This window comes from Aedes aegypti, chromosome 1 (genome assembly GCF_002204515.2).
Source record: "Aedes aegypti strain LVP_AGWG chromosome 1, AaegL5.0 Primary Assembly, whole genome shotgun sequence".
Lineage (NCBI taxonomy): Eukaryota > Metazoa > Arthropoda > Insecta > Diptera > Culicidae > Aedes > Aedes aegypti.
The window spans coordinates 265,065,936-265,073,373 of record NC_035107.1 but is presented as its reverse complement, the minus strand read 5'-3'; the positions used below and the strand labels follow the sequence as shown (position 1 = coordinate 265,073,373).

General features: G+C 35.9%; 1 long non-coding RNA gene across 1 annotated transcript; it reads right to left on the bottom strand.

Annotated features, from left to right (window-relative positions):
• Nucleotides 1–452: 452 nt before the first annotated feature.
• LOC110674669 lies at nt 453–919 on the bottom strand. The gene is made up of 2 exons (XR_002499083.1): nt 772–919; nt 453–716 (listed from the first exon to the last, which is right to left on the bottom strand). It is a non-coding gene; the product is annotated as an uncharacterized LOC110674669 (long non-coding RNA).
• Between the last annotated feature and the right edge of the window lie 6,519 nt (nt 920–7,438).

Here is a 7,438-nt window from a genome sequence, read left to right as displayed (position 1 = left end):
GATGGACGAGAATATGAGTCAATTGGCTTAGACAATCAAAATTCCTTAACACATGACGAACAGATTCGGTTGTACGCTCAGGTGCGCAAGAATCTAAAAGACGCATACGAAAAACAGGCAAAATATTACAACCTTAGGTCAAATGCAAAAGCACCGAAATATAGCATTGGTGAAAAAGTGCTCAAGAAAACCACTTTTCTGTCCGATAAAGGAAAACATTTCTGTGCCAAATTAGCTCCCAGGTACACAGAAGCAACCGTAACTAAAGTCCTTGGTGACAGCTACGAGTTGGCTGATGAATTTGGCAAATGTTTAGGAATCTTTCATGCTACGTTTCTGAAAAAATTCTGAACGATCGATGGCGAAAAGCTACGAAATAGTGGCATGGGTGTTGCTTTTTACGATGGGACATTTCCTTATAAACACGTATGGACTTCCACTAAAACGGCAAGTTGAAAACCACTCACTTTCACTTTTATTTTGTAAATAATACATAGCATAATCACTCAGAAGTAAACATACGAAAATAAAACACACACCTTCACAAGGTTCTATAGCATAGTTTCAAAAAGCACACATTCAAAGGCACTCAGTTAGAATAGGTGTGAATAAGATTCATCCATAAAATGCATGTTTGTATCCATAGCATAGATTTTCTTCATTCCAAGACGCCATAGTTATTTAGGTTTGTCGAGTAGAAATATAGCCATTTTTACCTGTGAATATATAGAAAACTTAGCACAACAATAAAGGAATGGAATCAAAATATACTCTCCAGGGTAATCGGTAAATTTCACTACTTGCTTTCGCTAAAAGGCTCCAGGTCCGTGCAAAACACATTTTCAGTAGAAACCCTTCTTCTTTCTGGTTGACAAGCCGTTCAAATTCATCGCTCTGTCATAAGTAGCACAGAGTGGAACTCTACACACGCGAACCAGTGAAGAGTGAAAGGTTCTTCGGTGCCTGGTGCCTAAAATGGTATAGAAGGAATGAAGTTACTAGAGATAAATGATTATTTTTTTAATTTAGTTCATTAGAAATACTAAAAGTTGAACTTCAAAACAAATAAAGTGAAAATTATTGACAGCTCAATCAACAATTTAAAAACATTGCCAACTAAGATCATGCTATATAGGCCTATTCACATGACGTTCCAAAACAGCTAATCGGGAAGCTCTTTGACAGTTCTTCTATGAAAATGACAGCCTCGTGTATGCACCGGTCCTCTACCGATGTAAACAAATGCATAGACGGACCTGTCACATGAAAAGGCCTATAATGTGTTTGCAATACATGTCAAAATCGAATCATCCCTCGCAGTTTTATAGCCAGCGTAAAAAGCTGGATAAGGGATGGTACACAAATTATGTCACGCTAAATTTCAACTATTTGGACCCCCTCCCTCCCCTTTGTCACATATTTTGTATGAGTCTTCCTAAAATTTTGTAAGGCTTGTAACGCTTGGCTAGACCCTCTCCCCCCTTGGAGCGTGACGTAATTTGTGCATGACCCCTAAATACCTAAATATCCCTTATAAAAACTCGGCACAAGAAATCTGGTTGAAATTCGTAGGTTTGATCAGAATTTGAAAACAAAAAAAAAATGCAACAACCTGGAATTGAACCAAAAACCTTACGATTGATTGGCTCGTGCGTACACCACACGCCTATCGATGACTCAATGTGGCGAGATGCTAAAACGATACATAAAGCATGCAAATGAGCAGCTGTTTTAGCCCCACACAATGAAAACAAAACAAAATCTCAACAGCAAAAAAAATCGACAGCCGTGGTAAACAAGGAATAAGTGCACTTAAAACATCATCATGATTCGATGCAATCCTGAGCTGCTATCACACTTTAAAGGAGCTTACACATTTGTGACGGTCCAACTTGGATTGAAATCGACAATATTTACCACTGGCATCGAAATGGCGCTGCTTGAAGTTGAACAATTTTCCCGGCCAAGACATGCATTATTCATGGTCTGGAGGATAGGTGCGGCGAGTCATCAAAAACATCTCTCAATTAGTTTAGGTTCGAATCCCGGCAAAGGAATTAAGCAAAATTCACATATGAATCATACTCAAAACAAAGACAGACAAAAGCGCAACGCAGACACCCAACGATCAAATATTTTTGTGTTTCTATTTTTGATCTCAAAATAATGGTTTCCTTCATGCATTAAATACACTTTAGCTAAAGCTTTTATACGGTACAGACAGTAACTATACTTTAGCAATTATCATCATAGAGCTAGGAAATGTAGCCGTAATTAAACTGTAATAGTGCCCTTTTCCACTGTAATACTGCTTTAATGAGACATATAATGCGGTATGACTTTATATGCCATATTCTATAGTAGCATATAAAGTGATATTAATGCAACTATATACAGCTGTACGGTTACTTGGGCTCCTTAGCCGTATGGTTAGAGTCCGCGGCTACAAAGCAAAGACATGCTTAATGTGTCTGGGTTTGAATCCCGGTCGGTCCAGGATCTTTTCGTAATGGAAATTTCCTTAACTTCCCTGGGCATAGAGTATCATCGTACCTGCCACACGATGTACGAATGCGAAAATGGCAACTTTGGAAATGAAAGCTCTCAGTTAATAACTGTGGAAGTGCTCATAAGAACAAACCGCTGAGAAGCAGGCTATGTCCCAGTGAGGACGTAAATGCCAAGAAGAAGAAGAATTACAGAAGATTGGACAAATTGTTTAAAAGAATTTCAGAGTGATATTTTCAAGAATACTGGGGTTTCCAGAAGAACTTAGAAAGATATCAGAAATAATCCTAAGATTTCCAGAACAATCCCAAAGAGGTTTAGATGAAATTCAAGAGTAATTTGAGGAAGAATCCCAGGAAAGTTTCCCAAAGAATCCTAAAGCAATTTCATCGAGAATAGTTCTAACAATATGTATAACAATATTATGATTCAAATCGATTGGATGACAATTTTAATTATAATAAGCCTCCTCCACATTGGGATGATTTTGTTGGTTCGGATAATTGATTTCAGGAGGATTTTGAATCTCTATAAATAATAATTTATTTTATTTTGCAGTAAATTAGAATTAAAAAAAGGCTTCTGTCATCAAATACTTGTCGAACTGCATGTCTAGTTATTCGATATTCCGAATAAAATTTCTTAAGCTGAACCACCAACCAGGTTTACCAACAATGATTCCATGAGTCGATATCGATGAATGACGGGGTTGGTGGTCTGATGGCTACCGCTTCTGCTTCATATGCAGAAGGTCATGGGTTCAATCCCAGGCCCGTCCCTTTCCTCGTACTTTGTAGTTGTATATCTCTCACTTGCTTCTATATTCCATTCTAAATATACCACACTCAAACTATTCGTTCATAGCAAACGCTAGAACCAGAGACGGACAAGAAACCGTTTCCCTAACGCTTCCTACTTCCACGCGCGCATGCCTTTCTTACGCCTGATACATAGGCAGACTGCTAACCACAAAAGCAAACCTCTCTGCCATGCCTTTCCCCCAATCCATACACTCCCGCATGAACTGACGTGGATGCAGTGGAATGAATATACGGTCTACGTGGGAGTCAGTTCAATGCATCATCAATTCCTCCCCCTTCCCCCTCATTGGTCAGCATTCTGACGTGGCAGGTGCCATTGTTGCCTAAAAATAGAAGATCACCAGCACTTATACACTGAGGGTGCCTGTTAGTCCCAAGCAGTCATTCGGTTGGTTCCTTGTGTAAGTGCAGCTGATCTGGCGATACTGGAGTGCATCCACGGGCGGCCAATCAAGCTCAAGCTCAAGCTCAAGCTCAATGATTCCATGAGTCGATATCGAGTCATGGAACATCTACTCATGGAGGTTTCACTGTAGATTTGATGTGACCTGAAATTGGTAATAAGTGCTGTTCTTGACAAATACATTTTTCTATATACGAAACTTTTCATCCCCTAAATTTGATTCTGAACACTTAAATAATTGTGATCCATTGCTTTTATTTTGATATTTTAAGTGGAATTGACATAATAAAACTATCTAATTTTTCTTTGACTGCAGAGATACAATAAAAACGCGAATTACCGCACTGATTTTACTAGAATGTTTTCAAAAAACCTTTAAAGATTCCCTTATTAACTTCTCTACCGATTCCTGGAGGAATTTCATCGCAAATGTTCAAAACGGCTCCAGGCATTTGTCTGGAATAGGGTCCTTAAGCCCTGTCCCCATTTTTTGTACCAAACGCTTATCTTCAGGCTAAAAACATATGTTTACTCAATTTTTTATGCTTCGTTAGTTCCTAGCCAAAACATATGTTTTTTTTTCTGGTTTTTGATATTTTTTACACCCCTTGCTTTAAACTCAAATTTTGGGTGTATTTTGTTCTACGTGTCCTTTCAGAAATGTCAGACAGGAACAACCCCAGTGTAAAAACGTTGAGCTGCTGTGGCGTTTTTGTCGACTACGTTAACGTCAAACATGATCAAAATTGTCAAGGTTCAAAATTGGACCCTTTTTTAAATTAAAGTTTATATATGATAAAGCCGTTCTTAGAGCGGGAAAATTTGCCGAAGTGGTAGCAAGAACACACTCTGTCGTGCTATTTAATAAAAACAAGTTTTATCAAAAATTTTAGGGGCCCTATTCTTGCCAAGATATGTTTAAGATATTTCTCCAGTGTTTTTAAATACATATCTTCGAAGATATTTCCCTTGCATTTTTAGGAGTCCAACAATCAATTTTTGAGGATTTCACTGTAAATTGTTCGAGATTCTGCGTCTAGCATTCAATCATATTTTATTTTAGGATTTTTGCAATAGTTTTTCCAGATATCGTTTCATGAATTACTCTAGGAATTGTTCCATGCATTTCTCCAGTCAGTATATCCTTTATGAATCCATCCAGAAATTCTCGGTGTTAGAAGTATTATTTTACTTAAGGTACAGTGGGGGAAGTGTATCAGTGAGGTAAGTGGATCATTTGTCCATATTAAGCATAAATACCTGAATATGTTGAATGTTTTCGCACCATTGCTTCGTTTTAGGTTATATTCTTACGTCCACACTAATACTATTGCAAAACTGGTACTACACATACACTAACACAAGCAAACTTGTTAGCAGCAAAAATTAATTAGTTTCAAAATTGTTTTCTACCAATCTAAAATCCATTGTATCTCAGGCTTAAATCGAGTACTATTAGTTTTTTCAACGCATGGTGAGCATTTCAGTTCTAATTTAATGAATATCGATGAAAAATATGTGATTTTTATATATAAATACAGATATATTGGACATGGTACACTTACCCCTACTTCTTCATCTGGTGGGGTAAGTGGATCAAGTATTATTATCATTTGTTGGTAGACTACTTACAAGAAATTAAATAAGTTTCAATATCCGCAAATGTTGTTTTCCTCTAACTTTGTCCATTCCTAGCTTAAATTTGTCAAAGTGGCCATAGAAAATTTGAATTAATCCACCTAAATGGTATATCAATCTTTCTGGTATAAAAAAATATAAAAGAATGAATATTGCAAAATTCAATCAAAAATTTTTGTGGTATATCTTTTGTTTATTTGCAAAAAAGGCAAAGTATACATTTTTTTCAATTGAATGCATATTAAGGAACCTTATTTGACCATATTAATTGTTCTAGACAGATGGAACAACTAAATTAATAAGAAGAAATAAGAGATTTCAGTGTGTTAATCAAAAGTAAATGTAACTAATATTTTTAAATTATGAATGTTTTTCAAAAACATCGTTAGGAGCAATCCTAAAATACTTCTGTACAACTTATGAGTATTAAATGGATGATTTTTCTCCAAATTACTCTAGTTACAATATTTTGTTTTGTTCGAATTAGTGTAAACTAATGTTTAAATATTTTTCATAATATTTTGGTAAAATAAAGTTACTTTTTAATTTTAGAGGTATTAATATGTAACATAAATAGCACTAATAACAAGAACAAGAGTAATGTCATTCATACTATACATAATTACACCACATTTGTTTTGAGAATAGATTTTTTTTATTGGTGATCCACTTACCCCACCATGGTGGGGCAAGTGGATCATTTGGCGCAAATTTTCAAGTTCCTCATACTAATTACATAACAATCAAAAAAAATCAAAATAAATGGTGATTTGAAGTATATTAGTCCCTCACTTCTCATCCACAGAAAAAAGTTTGATTAACATTATTAACGTTAGCTGTACATAACAATGAAGTTGACTATTGATTTTTCTGTATCCACTTACCCCACGGTACCTTACTTCAAATAAATTTTCATATAACCCTTCGACGTCTTTGGACCAATTGAAACGAAAAAATGGGAGAATTCTATTTTATCATAAGAACAGTATGGGTAATTTGTAAAATGTAACTTTCAATATTTTTGGACTATGAATCTTCCTGAAGTGTTTAGTATAAAAATCTTTAAATCCCTTAGAGAACAGGCATACAATCTCAATTCTTAACCTTAACCGCTAAGTTCCTTAAACGATATCAGTAGTGAATAAAATCTTTTGAAGATTAAGCCTTAAAAAATAAATATTTCTCCACTTTTGCAATAAGGGACCATCCATCAATTACGTAAGACTATTTTGACTAGATTTGTCGGTCTTGTTGCACCATGCACCTTTTCGTGCAACATGCTCACCAGATGATGATGGTGTAAAATGGGCGATGGATTTTGAAGAAATTTGTTCTTAGTGTTACGTCTGTTTGTCTGTGTCTTTTCTATCTCTATCTCTATCTCTATCTCTATCTTTATCTCTATCTTTATCTCTATCTCTATCTCTATCTCTATCTTTATCTCTATCTCTATCTCTATCTCTATCTCTATCTTTATCTCTATCTCTATATCTATATCTATCTCTATCTCTATCTCTATATCTATTTCTACTTCTATTTATATCTCTATTTCTATCTCTATCTTTATCTCTATCTCTATCTCTAGCACTAGCTCTAGTAGTAGAGTACACATTCTCCTTTTAATTATTATAATCGGCGTTGAGCATGCATATCTTTGTCAGTTCCTACTGCACGGCTACTGTTGATACAAAACAACAAGAACTGGATCAGTTGCAGATGATTGCGCCCAAAGGCTACCTACATGTCTACATGTTTGTTCGGTTCATCTTTTTATCTGCATTTTATTTGCTTCGATTGAAGCGCATTAAAAAGCCTCATCATGCTTAGTGGCGTACCTTCATGTGTTATTATCGGTTGTTATCGCTAGCTATGGGTGTGGGTAGTTCGATCGGTCGCAAGGCCTAAGGTGATGGAGCATCTGGTGGTTTTTGCGTAAATTCTCGTTCGATGATTGACTTATAGGCAAGGGGAAAGTTTTGTGATTTATATGTATAACTGGGTTAGCTTTCGCTACTTTACAAGCTGGCATCATGGTTGCCGAGCTTTTAATTATCAGTTGCCTTTCGTG